The sequence below is a fragment of the Chlorocebus sabaeus genome, chromosome 16, assembly GCF_047675955.1.
Source record: "Chlorocebus sabaeus isolate Y175 chromosome 16, mChlSab1.0.hap1, whole genome shotgun sequence".
NCBI lineage: Eukaryota > Metazoa > Chordata > Mammalia > Primates > Cercopithecidae > Chlorocebus > Chlorocebus sabaeus.
The window spans coordinates 5743045-5762081 of record NC_132919.1 but is presented as its reverse complement, the minus strand read 5'-3'; the positions used below and the strand labels follow the sequence as shown (position 1 = coordinate 5762081).

The 19037-nt window shown below is 45.7% G+C and overlaps 1 protein-coding gene across 4 annotated transcripts in view; it reads right to left on the bottom strand.

The window, feature by feature from the left end:
• The window catches only part of WSCD1 (WSC domain containing 1), a 388346-nt gene that overhangs the window by 203104 nt on the left and 166205 nt on the right, over window positions 1–19037 (bottom strand). For all 4 annotated transcript variants that reach the window (XM_073004640.1, XM_073004639.1, XM_073004641.1 and 1 more), the window contains one exon: window positions 15347–15432. The gene's annotated coding sequence lies outside the window, so the exon portion shown is untranslated. The remainder of the gene's footprint in view (window positions 1–15346; window positions 15433–19037) is intronic.

Here is a 19037-nt window from a genome sequence, read left to right as displayed (position 1 = left end):
GATATGAAGTTTGTGGAGTTTTAACACACTCTTTCCTAACTTATCGTCTGCAACTTATTTCTTCCCTTACTATATCTTGCAAATCTTTCCATATTCGGACAGGCAGATCCATTATTCCACAACTTATATCTACTGTAGTTTTACTGGCAATCCTTGGTAGGTATACATTGAACTGGCTTCACAGTTTCACTCTCGCAAGTAATGCTTCAATCTAAACATCCGTGGACATGCGCCTTTGTGTATGTGTGTGAGTGACGCAGACTTCCTAGACGCAGAATTGCTGATTCAAAAGAGAAGTATAATTTAAACTGTGCCAGGACTCGCCAGAGCGAAGTCCAATGAGGCTGTAATAATTCACACCACCGATAATAGCATTTGAGAACACAGACAAACAATTCTAACTGCTAGGTCTACACACGGTTGCGGTGAGTTTTCTCTGAAATTAGTGCATTCCCTTTCATAGGAAGTATATAAGCAGAGAATGAACTTGGGTGGGGTGGGGGTTGGGGTGGGTGGATCTAGAAAATCAATTTCAAAATGGGTAGGGGAATTAGACTTTTAATTTTTTTTTTTTTGAGACAGAGTCTCACTTTGTCACCCAGGCTGGAGTGCAGTGGTGCCATCTCAGCTCACTGCAACCTCTGCCTCCCAGGTTCAAGCGATTCTCCTGCCTTAGCCTCCCGAGTAGCTGGGACTACAGGCACCCACCACCACACCTGGCTAATTTTCGTATTTTTTAGTAGAGACAGGGTTTCACTATGTTGGCCAGGCTGGTCTCAAACTCCTGACATCAGGTGATCCACCCTCCTTGGCCTCCTAAAGTGTTAGGATTACAGGCGTGAGCCACCGCACCCGGCCAAATTAGACCATTTTGAAGACCTCCATGTTTAAGATCTCTTCCCACTCTGAGCGCTCGTGAGTCTGTGAAATGCCTGCACCAGGTGGTAAAGGGTTGCCCAGCTCACAGCTGCTGCCATTTCCACACAACCCTGGCTTAACAGCATATTCCAAATGTAACTGCAGGCCCAAATGGACCAGTCTCTGTGCAGCATCAATTCAAAGAATCTGTAGTCTGACAGTAAAACGGAGCTGAAAGCAATTGTAATCTATGCATAACTCTGGTGAAGCCTCCACAGGGAAACTGTGCCCGTGTGTGTGGGGAGGACAGGGTACATTCGCAATGCATAGCAACATATAAATATTTCTTCTCCTTTTGCCACTCTCAATATCCACACATCTGGCAGATATTCCTCAAATATCTTTTCCTTTTCTCCACTCTCAGTCCCAATCTAAAATTTTCCCTATTGTCTTTCCTCCCCACCGTCTTTCTCTTCCCTTTTCTTCTTTTCTCTTGGAACAGCTCTCTTCTTTCCGATGCAAATCTCCTGACCCGCCTTCCTCAGTCCCCAGCCTCTCTATCCAGCTCTGCATTCTAAAAGCTGAGGGTCTGAGCTGGCAAAGGTGGAACTCTGTCTAGAAGGCCGGAAAGGGTTGCTAGGGAACTGAACAGGCAAAGGAGGAATTCTTTTCATTTAGAGGAGGAAGGGAATGAGATGAGAATGTGCACACACCAGCAATTTTTTGTCCCATGTCAGAGCGGGCCCAGTTCTAAGCATGCAAACCTATTTGACGGGAGCAAGAGAGCCCAGTTAAATTCAAACAACATGTGATTTAAGAAACAACCAGTCATTATGGCTTATCAACATACTTGACTGAAGACAACCCAACTCTTTCTTTCTTTCTTTCTTTTTTAATTTATTTTTTTTGAGACGGAGTCTTGCTCTGCCAACAGGCTGGAGTACTGTGGCGCGATCTCGGCTCACTGCAACCTCTGCCTCCCGGGTTCAAGCGATTCTCCTGCCTCAGCCTCCTGAGTAGCTGGGATTACAGGCACACGCCACTACGCCCAGCTAATTTTTTTATTTTTAGTAGAGACAGGGTTTCACCATGTTGGCCAGGATGGTCTCAAACTCTTGACCCCATGATCCACCCACCTCAGCCTCCCAAAGCACTTGGATTAACCCAACTATATCTTAGGTGGCCTTGCATGAATGTGTGTATAGACACAGAAAGTGTTCTAGAAAGTCATTGGGGCTGATTGATTTTATTCTTGTATAGAAAGGAAGATGGAGATCCAGAGACAAAGAAAGATTTGCCCAGCAAACCAACTGTCCAGACAGAGATGGGTTTAGAACCCAGGTCCCCTGCCCAGGACGGGCTACATTATTTGTGGGGTCCAATACAAAATGAAAAGATGAGGTCATCTGCTTTTTCAAAAATGCTTCAGAATTTTAAGATAACTACAGCAAAGCATTAAGACAAGTGTGGGACCTCTCTAGGGCACAGCTCTGTGTGACTTCCCAGGTGGCATATCTGTTAAACTGTCCCTGAACCTAAACCTCAGCCCTGGCATCCTCTCCCTATACCTGCACAGCTCAGTTTTGGTTAAAACTAGGGAAGGAGGGGTCGTGGCTTACACCTGTAATCCCAGAACTTTGGGAGGCCGAGGTGGGTGGATCATGAGGTCGGGAGTTCGAGACTGGCCTGGCCAGCATAGCAAAACCCTGTCTCTACTAAAAATACAAAAATTTACCAGCCATGGTGGCAGGTGCCTGTAGTCCCAGCCACTTGGGAGGCTGAGGCAGGAGAATAGCTTGAACCCGGGAGGCAGAGGTTGCAGTGAGCCGACATTACACCACTGCTCTCCAGCCCTGGCGACAGTGTGAGACTCCATCTCAAAAACAAAACAAAACACTAGGGAAGGAGGAAGGATGACCCATGAGTGTAGCTTGCCCCAACAGATTCATTGTCTAAATCAGGAATTCTCAGACTCTGCTGCACAACGGATCACCCAGGGAGCTTGTAAAAGTCCCAATGCCAAGGCTGTTCCCAGATAAATTAAATCAGAACCTCAGCAGGTGGAATACAGGCATCAGTTAAAAAACAAAAACAAACAAACAGAAAAACTCCCCAGATGATTCCATATCAGTCAGGTTTGGGAACCAAGGATCCCAGAGATATAAACTTGAAGGACCAGCACCATGAGCATGGAAGACCACAGAGCTCGGGCAGTCGGGCCCTAATCCCATCCCTGGAGCAGGAGAATCAGTCTAAGCACAATCTAATTACTGTCTCTTCTTGTTCACACCGGCATAACCCACACCCCAGAGATAACTGAATACATAAATAAATAGGTCTAAGCCCTTCTTAGCTTATTCAGGTTTCCCTGATAAATATGTATTTGGGGAAGCTTCTAAGAAACGTAATATTGTGTCTCTTCAGAATTGTTCAGGTCTGTTGGAAAAATAAATATTTAAGAGGCTCATCAGGTTCTCGGCAGTCAAGAAAGGCTTCCGCTGAAACCCTGGCGGTATCCTCTCACCATTGAGGAAAAGAGAGTCTTGACCACCACCTTGTCCAACACTCAAGGCTTCGAGTGGGAAGGGTGCATGCTGGCTGGAACACACATCTCTGTCCGTTTCCCGGCCTCTGGGCACTGTGTGAGCTTCCAGTTCTAGACGTTGCTCCCAGAACCTCAACTGACCAGCTGGGTGATTTTGGGATGATGCTGCCCCTCCCTGAATCTCAGAGTCCTCTTCCCTCGGGGTCACACACCCTCCAAAGGCAGCCTGCTCCCTCTCCAGACACTTCAGACTTCTAGAAAGTTCTGCCTGACTGTGTTGGCCTCTGTTTGCCAGTTGTTTGTGCCAACCAGTGACACCTGCTTCCTTAACCCAGCGAGAGAGCTGATGAGTTCTGCAGATGGAGCCTGGGCCTCACCTCTCTTCTCCAGTTTGAGCCGCAGCCCCTCCATTATCCCTTACAGGGTGCCTTTTCCTTCCCTCCCAACCTTCTAGTTGTCTCTAAAGTTGCCACAGTGCAATCTCTACAAGCATCTTCTGTCAACAATAAAGGAAAAGTTTAAAAGCTCGCATTTGGAGAAATTGGCTAGAAAATTTGATCCAAAGGCTCTCAGACATGATACAAATATCATTTATATAAACCTCATAATTTTATTTTTGTCAATAGCATAATAAAATAGGGAGGGCCAGGTGCGGTGGCTCATGCCTGTAATCCCAGCACTTTGGGAGGTTGAGGCAGGCGGATTGCCTGAGCTCAGGAGTTCGCAACCAGCCTGGGCAACACAGTGAAACCCTGTCTCTATTAAAATACAAAAAAGGTAGCTGGGCATGGTGGCACGTGTCTGTAGCCCCGCTACTCGGGAGGCTGAGGCAGAAGAATTGTTTGAATCTGGGAGGTGGAGGTTGCAGTGAGCGGAGATCGTGCCACTGCACTCCAGCCTGGGCGACAGAGCGAGACTCCATCTAAAAATAATAAATACATAAATAAATAAATAAATAAATAGGGAGAAGGCTGTTAAATGATCAAAGGAGAAATGCTCCAAACATCACTGCCTGTTCCCATTGCCTTCTAAGTGAATCATCTGTAGCCAACACCTAATGAGGAACAAAGAAACAGAGGAAGAGGGTCCCAAGTTTGACACACCCACTTAGCCAACACCCCAGCAGGCAGCCCCGTTCCAGGGGCCACACGGAACGTCAGGTCGAGTTTGGCACAACCTGGAATGGAAGTGCATGATTCCAAGTGGATCAGTCAGAAAGACTGGCCCCAGGTTATTCTGCTGTCGGTGAGGCTATGGGCATGAGAAACATCACCTAAGCTGACACACACCTGCAGAAGGGGCCCCTGCTCAGAGTGGGAGGTCTTGCTTCATCTAGAGTCCTTCAGCTTCATCAGAGAACAGCTAAAAGAGATAAGATCACGGAATTTACAATCTCTCCACTTTATAGATGGAGAAACTGAGTCCCAAGAAGGGCTGTGACATGCCTAGGACTGTACAGGAGTGAGCACCACAAGCCTGGCTGAAACTCAGACTCAATGGTTACAGCTCACACATTTCTTTATCCTAGGAGTGGACAGGAAGTACTTGCTCAGGATCCAAGTAGAAGTTCTCTGTTAGTGCCTTCCAACCATCCCAACATGCTACGGTGGAAAGCGATCATGATGTATTATTTCTCGGGATTCTAAGGGCAAGTGGGCTCCTCTGGGCAGTTCCACTCCACATGGTTTGGCAGAGGTCACTCGAGTGGCTGCACTCGGCAGAGCTCCAGTGAGGTTTGGGTGTCCCGGATGACTTCTCAGCCTTCCTCCCCGTGGCTTTCCTCCCCATGGCTCTCCTGCCAATAGTCCAACTCAAGCTTCTCCACACAGAGGCTGGCTTCAAGGAGTGCAAAAGCGGAAGGCGTCAGGCCTTCTGAAGGCAAGTCTTGAGCTGACATAGCATCGCTTCCAACACATTTCGCTGGCTAAAGCAAGTCACAGCTGGGCGCAGTGGCTCACGCCTGTAATCCCAGCACTTTTGGGAGGCCGAGGCAGGCAAATCACGAGGTCAGGAGTTCGAGACCAGCCTGGCCAATATGAAACCCATCTCTACTATTACAAAAAATTAGCTGGGCGTGGTGGCGGGCCCCTGTAATTCCAATTACTCGGGAGGCTGAGGTAGAAGAATTGCTTAAACCTGGCAGGAGGAGGTTGCAGTGAGCCAAGACCGGGCCACTGCACTCCGGCCTGGATGACAGAGTGAGACTCCATCTCAAAAAAAAAAAAAAGCAAGTCACATGGTCAAACCCAGAGCTCATGTGGAAGGGACTACACCAAAGGGTGATCCCCAGGAGGCAGGGCGCCCTGGAAGGGTCAGTCTACCCTTACCCCTCCTGAGAAGTGCTCCACCCGGAGCCCCACTGCAGCCAAAGCACCCATGTGGACACACTGAGCACTCACCACAAACTGAGCCTGGGTCTCAGGCCCAGAATGAGTCAGATGCATGGGCTGCCATTGAGACCTATCTCGCCCAGCGCCTCAGGAGCAGAACGAGAGTGAATCATTGGAATCCATGGGGAGATGGGTTGACGTTTCATAGGATAAAGGACTTTGGGTCAGAGGTGGTCATGGAGGAAGCAGGATGGCTCAGGAAGTAGTATATCCCTGTTGCTGGAGGTATATAAGGAGAGTTGAAATGACCACTTAGCAGGGTTCCATGAGTAGGGTTGCGTTGGGGGGAAGCACATGGAGATGTAAAGACCCTGCAGAGATCCTGTCAGGGCAGAGGAAGTCATAGCTCTGACATTCTTTCCATACGCCCTGAGCTACAGGCCAGAAAACAATGAACGGGGAGCCTAGAGGCCAGAGTTTGAGGCAGCTAGAACCAGGAATGAGTGCTAGAACAGTTCTCATCTAGACTCTGCCCTTGAATGACTAGGACTCATTTGTCTTCCTTGCATAATCACCTCCCCTTAGAGCGATAATTAATGAACAATAATCAATTTCCCATACTACACGAATAATTTTAAAATATAAATTGCTTGCTTAAAATATGTTCATGGCTCCCCAGCTCCCCCATTGCAAATCCAAATCCTCAGCTCTTTCTGGACTGATGTGGCCACTGACCTGCTTTTTTTTCCCCATCACTGCCCCTCGCTCCCTGGGCTCTAATCACAAGATGCAAAAATTAACACTCCCTAAAGCCTCCCCTGTAGATGTTACAAGCATCTACACGTTCCCAGTTCCTAAGATGGTCTTTCTTACTGTCTAGGTAGGGTGGACTCTAACTCAACCTTCAAGTCCCCAGGGGTAGGCAGCAGAATGGCAGAGCCTGCTTACTACATACCAGACATTGTTCTAAGAACTTTATGTGCAGTATTTTTTTGTAGTCCACATAATAACCCCGTGAGGTAGGAACCATTTCCATCCCCATTGTCTGGGTAGGGAAATTGAGACTACAAGAGATGAAGTAACTTGCCATACTCAAACACAGAGTACACACACATCCCCTTCCCTTTTACTTTCCTGTCTCTTTCACTCGGGATATGTGTATGACAGTGATGGACAACTCTTTATATCTTCTCTATCCTCACACCCTCTATGCCCCTCTCTTCACCTTCTCACTTAACTGAATCTATTTTTCCCTTCCATTGAGAAAATGTTCACTGTTTTTGTTGACTCGTTCAAAAATATTTAAGCACCTAGTACGTCTTCTTGTATGCAGGATCACTGCTGATACATCTTTGACTTGTAGCATCAAGAATAGACCTTTTTCTAAGCAAGAGTTTGGGAGAAGTTTGTGGGATGCGTGGAGAGACAGATGGATGCATGATGGGTGGATGAAAAGTTGAATAGATGACTGGCTGAGTGGGTGGATGGATAGATGGATGGGTGGGTGGATGGATGGATGGAAGATGGATGGATGGATCATTGGGGGATGGATAGATGGATGGATGCATGGAACATGGATGGATGGATGGTTGAATGGATGGATAGAAGATGGATGGATGGATGGATGGATGGATGGATCATTGGAGGTTGGATGAATGGTTGGGTGGAAGGTGGATGGATGGATGGATGGATGGATGGATCATTGGAGGATGGATAGATAGGTGGATGGAAGATAGATGAATGGATTGATAGATGAATGAATGGATACATGGATGGGTGGATGGATGGAAGATGGATAAGTGAATGAATGGAGAGAGGGATCACTGGAGGATGGATGGGTTAATAAAAGATGGATGGATGAATGGCTGTCTTCATGAAAGTCTAACTTTGTTACATTGATTGGGAAACCAAGTTTTAATGCCCAAGAGCCCCCAGCTGAGCCCTGCCCAACTCCTAGCATATTTGTCCTGTGTTCCAAGAATAGATGGGATTTTTCTCTATTCATTGCCAAATTCCCACAGTGGCCATTTGTTTTAAGTGTCCAGGGAAGCTCTGTGGTGGTACAATTAGTCCTTGTTAGCAGGCACTGTAACTGGACTGTAATTTCCAGGCTGTTGGATGGTAATTGCACATGAACAGCTCAGCGAGGCTCTGCACCTGTAATGACAAGCAGAGCCTCTTCCCGTCTCCACACTGTTCCAAATGCCAACAAGCAGGTGAGCTCCTGATGCCATATTAGCACGCAGTGATTTTCATTACTAAATGACTCCAGGGCTGTCCAAATGAGGAGAGCAATTAGGCTGATCAGGGGAAGACAAAGCATCTCTTGATGAGCATAATGATGACACAGGCAGAATCACTCTGGCCTGGGGCAGAGTGTGAAATCAGAGCCCAGGGCTCTACTGTGGTGCAAATCAGCTATGCTCAGTTCCCAGACTCCTCTGCCTACTGCCTGGGCATCCGTCACTGCCCCCAGGACCTCAGCACCCACAGAGAAGAAACAACTAGTATTTCCACATAATTAGAAGAAATTGCATATCCAATACCCCTCACTGAGATTAGCAGTTATGGAGTGGACTCTTTCCAAGAAAAATGTTAGTCATTGAAGAGGAGTTAAATAACTGAGAATTATTTGCTTAAAAGTTCGTGCTCCTTAGCACAGCAATTAAAATCCTCCTTGATCTCATTTCTGCTGCATATTCCAGCCATCCAATTTCACAGCCTTTGCCAACACAACAGGCACTACCATGACTTTAGGTGTTTGCTCACGCTGTTCCATCTGCCTGGAGAGCTCTTCCCCTCATCCACCGAAACTTTGATCAAGTTTCAACCACTGACACCAGCCTAATCACTTAAGGCCTCAGGTCCCCTTCTGGGTTCCTTCTGTACCTTGTGCACCCCTTAAGGCATCTCTACTTTTCACACTGCACTGTAATTGTTGGTCCACATGCAAGCCTCCCCTATTAGACTGTACCTGTAGCTGTGTCTCTAGTATCCAGCAATTATCCAGGGCAAAGGGCCACAAACTATAGTCTGGGGGTAAAATCCAGCCTATCCTCTGCTTTTGCAAATAAAGTTTCCTTGGGATGCAGCCATACCCATTTGTTTACCTCTTAATCTGGCTGTTTTTGTGCTACAAAGGCATAGTTGAATAGTTCCAACAGAGACCATATGTCCTGGAAAACATAAAGTATTTGCTATCTGGCCCTTTTGTCCCATAAAGGGACAGATTTATGCTATTTTTTCAATCCAGGGTTTGATAGGATTAATGGAGAGACAGATGGATACATGATGGGTAGATGAAAAGTTTAATAGATGACTGGCTGACTGGGTGGGTGGGTGGATGGATGGATGGATGGATGGATGGATGGATGGATGGAAGATGGATGGATGGGTAGATGGATGGATGGATGGATGGATCGATTGATCACTGGAGGATGGATGGATGGATGGAAGATGGATGGATGGATGGATGAATGGATGGATGGATGGATGGAAGATGGATGGATGGGTAGATGGATGGATGGATGGATGGATCAATTGATCACTGGAGGATGGATGGATGGATGGAAGATGGATGGACGGATGGATGGATGGATAGATGTGTAGAAGATGGATAGATGGAAGACAGATTGATGGATGAATGGACAGATCATTGGAGGATAGATGAATTGTTGGATGGAAGGTGAAAGAATGGATGGATGGTCTAGGATGAGAGATGCCTGAGAGGTGTCCCAGGGCTAACCCTCACTCTACAGTATGATGTTATCTTGAGCAGAGGTGAGAAATGACTCTCCCAAGGTCATATAGCTTGACTGAGGCAGAGCTGGGGCCAGATCATTGGTCTCTTGCCTCCTTGCCCAAATACCACCTCCTAGGGCCTGAGGTTGAGCAGCACTCCTTCCCCTGGACCTGGGAATGAGAAACTTGGAAAATCCAGAGACCAGCACAGAGGAAACCCCATGAAAACATGTCACAGTTGCCAGGCCTCAGCAGTCACAGGTCCAGGGAAGTCCATTAACAAAGGCTCTGGAGAATAAAAGCCTGTTATGATCAGTAGGAAAAGGCACCCTGGTCTGGACTATGAGAATCTGGACTCTGGTTTACTAAAGACAAGTGAATTTGACTTCTCAAAACCTCAGTTTCCTCATCTGCAGAATGAGGATAAAGACAGCTACCTTACAGGGCGATGGTGCGACATTCCAGAGAGAAAGTCAGAGGTGAGGCATGTAAGGAGCCCAGCAAAGGTGCGTTCTTAGGGAAGCTTCCTCTGCGGTGTGGAATTGAAGGAACTCTGCATTAGCCGGTCCCTGCTCCCCGCTCCTTGCACTGTGACCTTCTCACTCTCCTGAGTCCCCGGCTTCTGACCCACCATGTAAGGAGCTTTTCCCACGCAGGTCTGTGTGCCCACCTCAAGGCCAGTGCCCTTCTTGGATCTCTGGGCCTCATCTAACTCAGGCTCAGGGAAGCCTCTGAGTGGAGACGTCCTCGGTGGCACACCTTGCCAGGATTGGGCTGATGGAATCCAGTCAGACTCACTCCTCAAGGCTTTTCCCCTGGAAGATTTCCAGCTCTCACCATGTAGAATGACCTCTGCTCTCCCGAGAGTCTTACATACACCTGGGTTCAAATCCTTGGCACTGCTTCTCACTAACTGGATAAATGTGAGTGAGTTATTTAGTCTCTCTGAGCCCATGGGCAAACAGCTGGGAGCCACACCTGCACCCCCTCTTCCTCCTCCTCCTCCTCGTCCTCCTTATCCCTTTGCTCCCAGCCCCGTTTTTCTTCCTGCCACCCTGATACTGTTCTTCTCCTTCCTGCCCAGCTGCTGAGCTAAATGCGAATGGCCCCGGGCCCAGGCCCAGGCTCAGCCATGGAGCCTTTTCAGGGAATGATGGGTCCAACTCCATGGGGTTCACGTGGGGGAGAAGACCAGGAGGTGATTCTGCAGGAGCTGATGAGAAGGTCTGGAACTAGCCTTGACGATGAGACCTTGAGATGTCCTGGCCTTCCTCTGAGATTATCTTAGGTGGACAGAGCTGCAATGACCAAAGAGCTGGTCGCCATCCCAGCTTTGGGCCTCGCCTTCCCCTAGTGTCAAGAGTCTGAATTGGACCTTCTGGCTCTAAGATGCTTTCTCATCTCAGCCTGCAGCCGTCCCTTACACTCCCACGTGCTGGCTCCTGACGCCCAGTCCAGTGCTCTTGTCTATACTTGCAGCTTCTTTGCCTGGCGTACGATTAGAAGATGAACTTCGTTTGCAGGTCATTTTTACCATAAAGGGGAATTGATAAAGGACGGTCTCCTTCAACCAATCTGCACCCAGGAGATGAACCCACTGGCAAATCCTGACACATAAGCCAAAACTGAGTGTTTCATTCCAGCAGCTGCTGGTGAGGCCTAGCCCCAGCCACCCAGCCCCAGGCTTCAGTCATCTCTGGCCCCTACCCCGCTACTTTCTGGGAATGGCTGGCTGGTGACTCCATGAGCAGAACTGCACGGAAGCCTTTAGTTCTACCTCCAGGACCCACATCCAAGGCCCGCCTGCCCTAGGAATCCCTCAGATCCTACTCCCTGAAGAGGGTACCATCTGTGGCTGGCTTCCCCTGCTCTGCCAGCCCTTAGCCCCTCTGCCTCTGATGCTCCAGCCCTTCCTTAAGCCCCTCTTACAGGGAATCCTGGACCTGCTCACCTTCAGCAGGATATACCCTTCCTCCCTCTGCCTTGGGCTCACAGCTTCTCCAGGTAAAATCTCTTTGTACTCCAGTTCTTCATGTTCAAGGGTGTGACTCTGCCTGTTCATGAGTGTGTGTGTGACAACTGGGCCCATCTGTGTGCAACCGTGTGCTCATGGAATGTGGACTCTGGGAGCGTGAGGGTCTATGAACATGTGTGTACATGTGAACATGTGTGTACACATGCACCTGTGTTTTCCTGTGCATACAGGTATGCACGTGGGCCTCCGTGTGCCCATGTGGGCAAGTCGTGGATACACATATCTTTGTGTTTGTATGGATGCATTTTGTGACTTATAACATCCATGTGTTTCCTGTTATGTTTTTGTTTATATGCATATATCAGTGTGGTCGGTCAACTGTCAGGTATTCAGATAGCCAGGTCATTATATCTGATCATTCAGATTGGGTGCTCCCATTATAACAATCATCTGTAACAGCTAAAAGGTCAAAAACAGCATGACTATGCCTTCCATCTACAGAAATCCTGGTGCACTTCAGAACTCCTTTCCATAGTCTGTGTAACTTGGGCCTCACAAAATGCATACGAGGCTATGATAATGTTCTCCCCATTTTTATGGATGTAGTTTCTGGGGCACAGAGTGTGAAAGGGGCTTTCCCAGGGTTACATAGCAAGTCAGCCACTGAGCTAGAAACGGAAGCTGGGGCTCCTGATGCCCAGCCCAGTGCCCTTTAATAAGCCTTCTGCTTTTGCTCCCTAGGTATGATTAGAAGGTTAAGGCTACACAAAAATTAACTGGGTGTGGTGGCATGCACCTGTAATCCCAGCTACTAGGGAGGCTGAGGCAGGAGAATTGCTTGAACTTAGGAGGCACAGGTTGCAGTGAGCTGAGATGGTGCCACTGCACTCTAGCCTGGGCAACAGAGCAAGACTGCATCTCAAAAAAAAAAAAAAAAAAAAAAAAAGGCCGGGCACGGCTCACACCTGTAACACCTGTAATCCCAGCACTTTGGGAGGCCAGGGCGGGCGGATCACGAGGTCAGGAGATTGAGACCATCCTGGCCAACACGATGAAACCCCATCTCTACTAAAAATACAAAAAAATTATCCGGACATGGTGGCGGGCACCTGTAGTCCCAGCTACTCGGGAGACTAAGGCAGGAGAACGGTGCGAACCCGGGAGGCGGAGCTTGCAGTGAGCCGAGACTGCACCACTGTACTCCAGCCTGGGTGACAGAGCGAGACTCTGTCTCAAAAAAAAAAAAGAAAGAAAGAAAAAGAAAAAGAAAAAGGTTAAGGCGAGTTCGGATATGCACTCTATTCAAGTCATTCAGCCATTAAAAGAAATGCATTGTTAATCTTACTATTATTGAGTTGTAAGTGTTCTTTATATATTTTGGATAAAAGCCCTTTGTCACAAGTATTAATGATGAATATAAAGACTGGAGGGTTTTACTTCATATGCAGTCCAGTTTATTGACTTTTTTTTCCTTTGGTGGTTCGCACTTATTGTGTCTTTTCTAAGAAATCTAATGTCATGAAGATTTTCTATGTTTTTCTTTAAAAGTTTTATAGTTTCAGCTTTTATGTTTAGGTCTATAATCCATTTTGAATTAAGTTTTGTTTGTTTGAGATTTATTTTTTTTCCATACGCATATCTCATTGTTCTAGAACCATTTGTGGAAGAGTTACCTTTCCCTACTGGATTATCCTGGAGCCCTTTTTAGGAATAAATTGACCATATATATGTGGCCATATATATAAACTGAAGTCTCTATTCTATCCCATTGATCTTTATGTCTGTCTTTACACCAATACTACACTGTCTTGATGATTGCAGCTGGTAGATTAAGACATTAGAGAGCATATGTTCCTCTTTGTACAGTCACGCATTGCGTAACGACGTTTCAGGCAACACACACCAGACTGCGTCTATGCTCTGCCGGTTGTACAGAAGTACAGTACACGCAATTATGTACAGTATATAATATTGATGATAATAAATACTATATATTTACTATACTATACTTCTTTTTTTTTTTTTTTAGACAGAGTCTCAATCTTGTCGCCCAGGCTGGAGTGCAGTGGCATGATCTTGTCTCACTGCAACCTCTGCCTCCCAGTTTCAAGCAATTCTCCTGCCTCAGCCTCCTGAGTAGCTGGGATTGCAGGTGCCTACCACCATACCTGGCTAATTTTTTTTTTTTTTTTTTTGTATTTTTAGTAGAGATGGAGTTTTTGCCATGTTGGCCAGGCTGGTCTCAAACTCCTGATCTCAGGTGATCCATCTGCCTAGGCCTCCCAAAATGCTGGGATTACAGGAGTGAGCCACCGCACTTGACCTATACTATACTTTTTATAGTTATTTTGGAGTGTACTCCTTTGGCTTACTAAAAAAATTTAACTGTAAAACAGTCTCAGGCAGGCCCCATAAGAGGTGTTCCAGAAGAAGGTATTATTATCATGAAAGACGGCGGCTCCATGTGCGTTACTGGCCCTGAAGACGTTCCAGTGAGACAAGACGTAGATGTGGGGGGCAGTGATATTGAAGACCCTGACCCTGTGTAGGCCTAGCAGATAATGTGTGTGTTTGTGCCTTAGTTCTTAACAAAAAAGTTTAAAAAGTAAAATGCATACATACATACATACATAAATGTTTGAACAGAAAAACACTTTTTTATTAGAATATAAAGAAAAAATATTCTTGTACAGCTGTACAAGGTATTTGTGTTTTAGTCTGTTATTGAAAAAGAATCAAACAGTTTAAACATTTTTTAAGTTTATAAAGAAAAATGTTACAGTAAGCTAAGGTTAATTTATTACTCAAAAAAGGAAAATATTTGTCATAAGTGTACAGTGCTTAGAAAGTCTACAGTAGTCGGCCGGGCACAGTGGCTCATGCCTGTAATCCCAGCAGTTTGGGAGTCTGAGGCAGGAGGATCACAAGGTCAGGAGTTCGAGACCATCCTGGCCAACATGGTGAAACCCCATCTCTAGTGAAAATATAAAAATTAGCTGGGTGTGCATCTGTAGTCCCAGCTACTCGGGTGGCAGAGGCAGAAGAATCCCTTGAACCCGGGAGGCGGAGGTTGCAGTGAGCCAAGATCGAGCCACTGCACTCCAGCCTGGCAACAGAGCGAGACTTCATCTCAATAAAAAGAATCAAAAAGGCCGGGCGCGGTGGCTCACGCCTGTAATCCCAGCACTTTGGGAGGCCGAGGCGGGCGGATCACAAGGTCAGGAGATCGAGACCATGGTGAAACCCCGTCTCTACTAAAAAATAGAAAAAAATTAGCCGGGTGCAGTGGCGGGCGCCTGTAGTCCCAGCTACTCGGGAGGCTGAGGTAGGAGAATGGCGTGAACCCGGGAGGCGGAGCTTGCAGTGAGCCGAGATTGCGCCACTGCACTCCAGCCTGGGCGACAGAGCGAGACTCCGTCTCAAAAAAAAAAAAAAAAAAAAAAAAAGAATCAAAAAAAAAAAAAAAAAGGTCTACAGTAGTGTAGAGTAATGTCCCGGGCCTTCACGTTCCCTCACCACTCACTCACTGATTGACCCAGAACAATTTCCAGTCCTGCAAGCTCCATTCATGATGAATGCCCTGCACAGGTGCACCATTTCTCATCTTTTACTCCACATTTTCACTATACCATTTCTGTGTTTCGATGCACAGATACTCACCATTGTGTTACAACTGCCCATAGCATTCAGTTATAGTAACATGCTGTACAGGTCTGTAGTCGGAGCAACATGCTGTCCCCTATAGCCCAAATGTGTCGTAAGCAATACCATCCAGGTTTATGTAAGTTCACTCTATGACACTCACGCAACAACAAAATCACCCCACAACACATTTTGCAGAATGCCTCCCATTGTTAAGCAAATCATACTGTGCTTGTTTTTGCAAAACTGTCTTACCTCATCTGGATGCTTTACATGTCCACATAGATTTTTAAACCGGCTTTTCCATCTCCAACTGGGATGATGCTTAAGATTGCACAGATCTATAAATAAATATGGAGAATGAACACCTTAATAAAATGGGGCTTCCTGTACACAAACATATGTATCTCTCCGTCTATTTAAAGCTTTGAAATCAGCATCGTACAGGTCTTGTACATCTTTTATTAAGTTTCTTCCTAAGTATTTTATCTTCATTGACTCTATTCAAATGGTATTTTTAAATTTCCGCTTTCCAATTCTTGATGCCAGTATACAATATAATTTTTATTTTTATTTTTTTGAGATAGAGTCTCAATATGTGGCCCAGACTGGAGTGCAGTGGCACGATCTTGGCTCACTGCAACCTCCACCTCCCAGGTTCAAGTGATTCTTCTGCCTCAGCCTCCTGAGTAGCTGGGATTACAGACACGTGCCACCACACCTGGCTAATTTTTGTATTTTTAGTAGACATGGGATTTCACCATGTTGGTCAGGCTGGTCTTAAACTCTTGACCTTGTGATTCACCCACCTCTGTCTCCCTAAGTGCTGGGATTAGTGGAGCGAGCCAACGCACCCAGCCTACAGTGGATTTTTAAAATTTGATTTGCTATCCTGCAATCTTGCTGTTTCATCTGTTCACACTTAATGTAGTTATTGATGTGGCTGGATTTAAGTTGACCATTTGTTTTTCGTTTTTTCCTGTTGTTCTTTGCTCTTCATTTACCCCTTCACCAGCTTCTTTTAGGTTAATGAAGTATTTCTTAAAATTTCATTTTCTCTTCTCTATTGGCTTTTTAGCTCCAGCTCCTTTTATTAGTTGTTTTACTATACACTTGGGCTCATCATGCACACCCTTAGTCAATTCTGTTTCATTTCCCACAGGATCCTTCACACTTCCCCTTTACTATTTCCCAGTTTACAAATAAAATAATCTTATAACGGTATAATTATATCATTATATGAACACCCTCCATTCTTTCTGCTATTGTTGCCGATCTTTTGCTTTCCACAGATGTTTTAAATCATGGCTTGAATTATTATTATTATTGATTTAAACTGTCAATTGTCTTTTTTAAAAAAATACAATAGAAAAGCAGTTTTGCTCTTTCCTTCCTGGGGATGCAAGTTTCCATCAGGTTGCATTTTGCTTCAACCTGGAGAACATCCTTTGGCAGTTCTTGCTGCACAGGTGTACTGCCAACACATTCTCTTCGTTTCCATTTGTCTGAAAATGACTCTATTTCACCTTCATTTTTGAAGTATGTTTTTACTGAATACAAACAGTAAAACATGCTAGGCTAACAGGACTTTTTTCCCTTTTTAATCACTTCAAAGATGTTATTCCTTTGTCTTTTGACACTGTTTCTGAGAAGTTAGTAGTAGTTCTTATCATTGTTATCCTACATAAAATGTGCCTTTATTTTCCTCTGGCTCCCTTCAAGATTCTCTCTTTGTTTTCATCAGTTTGAGTATGATATGGGTGGGTATAAATTCATCTTTCTTGAAATTCTCTGAACTTTTTGTATCTGTGAGTCTATATGTATTTTATCCAATTTTCATCTCTTTATTTCTTTAAATATTATTTCTGACCCATTTTCACTCATTATTCAGACCTATATTATATGTATATAATATAATATTCTGACATGTATAATCTGTTATTTCAGACCTATATTCTCCTTCTGCAACTTCTATTGCGTATATGTCAGATTGTTTGACCTTATCTCATGAATTTCTGAAGCTTTGTTCATTTTCTTCAATCTTTTTCCTGTCTGCTCTCCTGTGATTGGATCATTTCTAGTGACCCATCTTCAAATTTATTTATTCATTCTCTGTCCCCTCTAATCTACTATGAAGCCCATCCAGTGCAGTTTTTAAAAAATTTCAGTTATTATAGTTTTCAATTCTAGAGTTTCCATTTGGTTCCATTCTCTGCTGAGATTCCCTATTGATTCATTAAGACTATTTTCCTTTAAGCCTTTGAACATGTTTATAATAAAGTTGCTTTAAAACCTTTGCCTGGCTAAATCTAAGACCTGGGTCTTCTCAGGGTAAGTTTCTCTTGGTGGGTTTTTTCCTTGACTAGAAGTCACATTTTCCCATTTATTTGTGAATGAATTCCTGGCTCACAGGCTGTTTCCAGTCTTGGTACACTGAGGATCTCAGAGTTTCAGCCCCCGCACATCAGTATCTCTGTTTCATTTCTAGTCTATAGAAACTATTCTGATTTTTAATATGGCCAATCCTATCAAAAACAAGACCAAATGATATTTGTACTTGCATGACATCTACATTTGTATTATTTGTATGTGATTGAAGCGGAGCAGGGAGATTTCAGCACATGCCCACTCCACTGAGACAAGAAGTCAGAAGCATTTTTTAATACTTGGAGCTATTAACAGAAAACAGTATGAGCTGTTTAGAGTTAGGGAGTTACTCTCACTGCAAGCACTTAAGAAAAGCCTCTAGGTCTATTGTGGGGAGTGCTACGGAGGGAATTCCTCCCTGATGGGGGGCTGGAGCAGATGAACCCTGTTTTGACTTGTCCAAACATATCACCTTTCAAGTATGAAAGTGTCCAGCACAGAGCTGGCACCTGATAGATGCTTTTAAAGTGCGTACTGTGATTATGATAGCCAAGTTCAGCTCCTCACGGCCCAGTATGGTGTGGTCTCTCCTCTGGGTGATATTTACCTTTAAGCAGCAGAGCTTCAATCCCAGTGCCCAGGCCTGAAAATTACTCCCACCATTTCAGAATAGAAAAGAAAATGTTTCTCAGCTGAAAACCACATTTGCTGGTTATGAAAATGATTCAGAGCATTTTTTTCACATTTCTGTATTGATTCCCAGCCTTCTTGTTTTATTGTACAATAACAGGCCCCGGGATGGAGAATATATTACTGCACACACGTAAAAGAATCTCTTCCCAGGGAATTGTCTGCATACCAAGTGCTGTGCTTGACGCAAATTTTTTAGTTTAAAACAAAGGCAGCAGGCTGCCAAGAGAGCATCCGGGCTCTCTTTCTCTGTGGCTGGTACACCCGAGCTCAGAAAGCCCAAATGGACCTCACGTGAGGTCTGGCTTCACGCCTAACCACAGTACGGCTGGCTGTGAGTGGTGTCCACCCAAGCCCAGCCCTGGGGAGGAACAGGTGTGCCTCCGATCTGATTGGAGCCAATGGGCTGTTATTGTCATCACCACCTAATGGGACTCATCTGTCCACCCCACACTCCTCCACCTAATACTGCAGGCCTTAGGGAGGGGTCCTAATTTTCCTAGGGGTGAAACTCACATTCCCCCTCCCAGCACAACTAAATGACTGAGTAATGGCTCCATCAGTGGCCATCTGATTCGTCTGATCCCAAGGCCAGGAATACACAGGCCGGCCGTGTGTGCGGGGCCGTGTGCAGGGATCTCCATCCATCTCTGTCACCCAGGGTACCCACATTCATTCGTCAGTCCCTGACAGGAGCTGCTAGTCAGTGGCAAAGTGAGCAACAATGAATGGCCTCTTGGTTCTGTACAACACCCAGTGTGCAAGACCCTGCCTGTCTCCTGCCCACAGGGAAGTATAGTAGGTTCAGCCAAGCGAGGTGTGGGTCTTTGGGTGAAAGAATATGAAGCACAGGTTTCAAAAAGGGGAGGGGCCTGGAAACTTGAGTGAC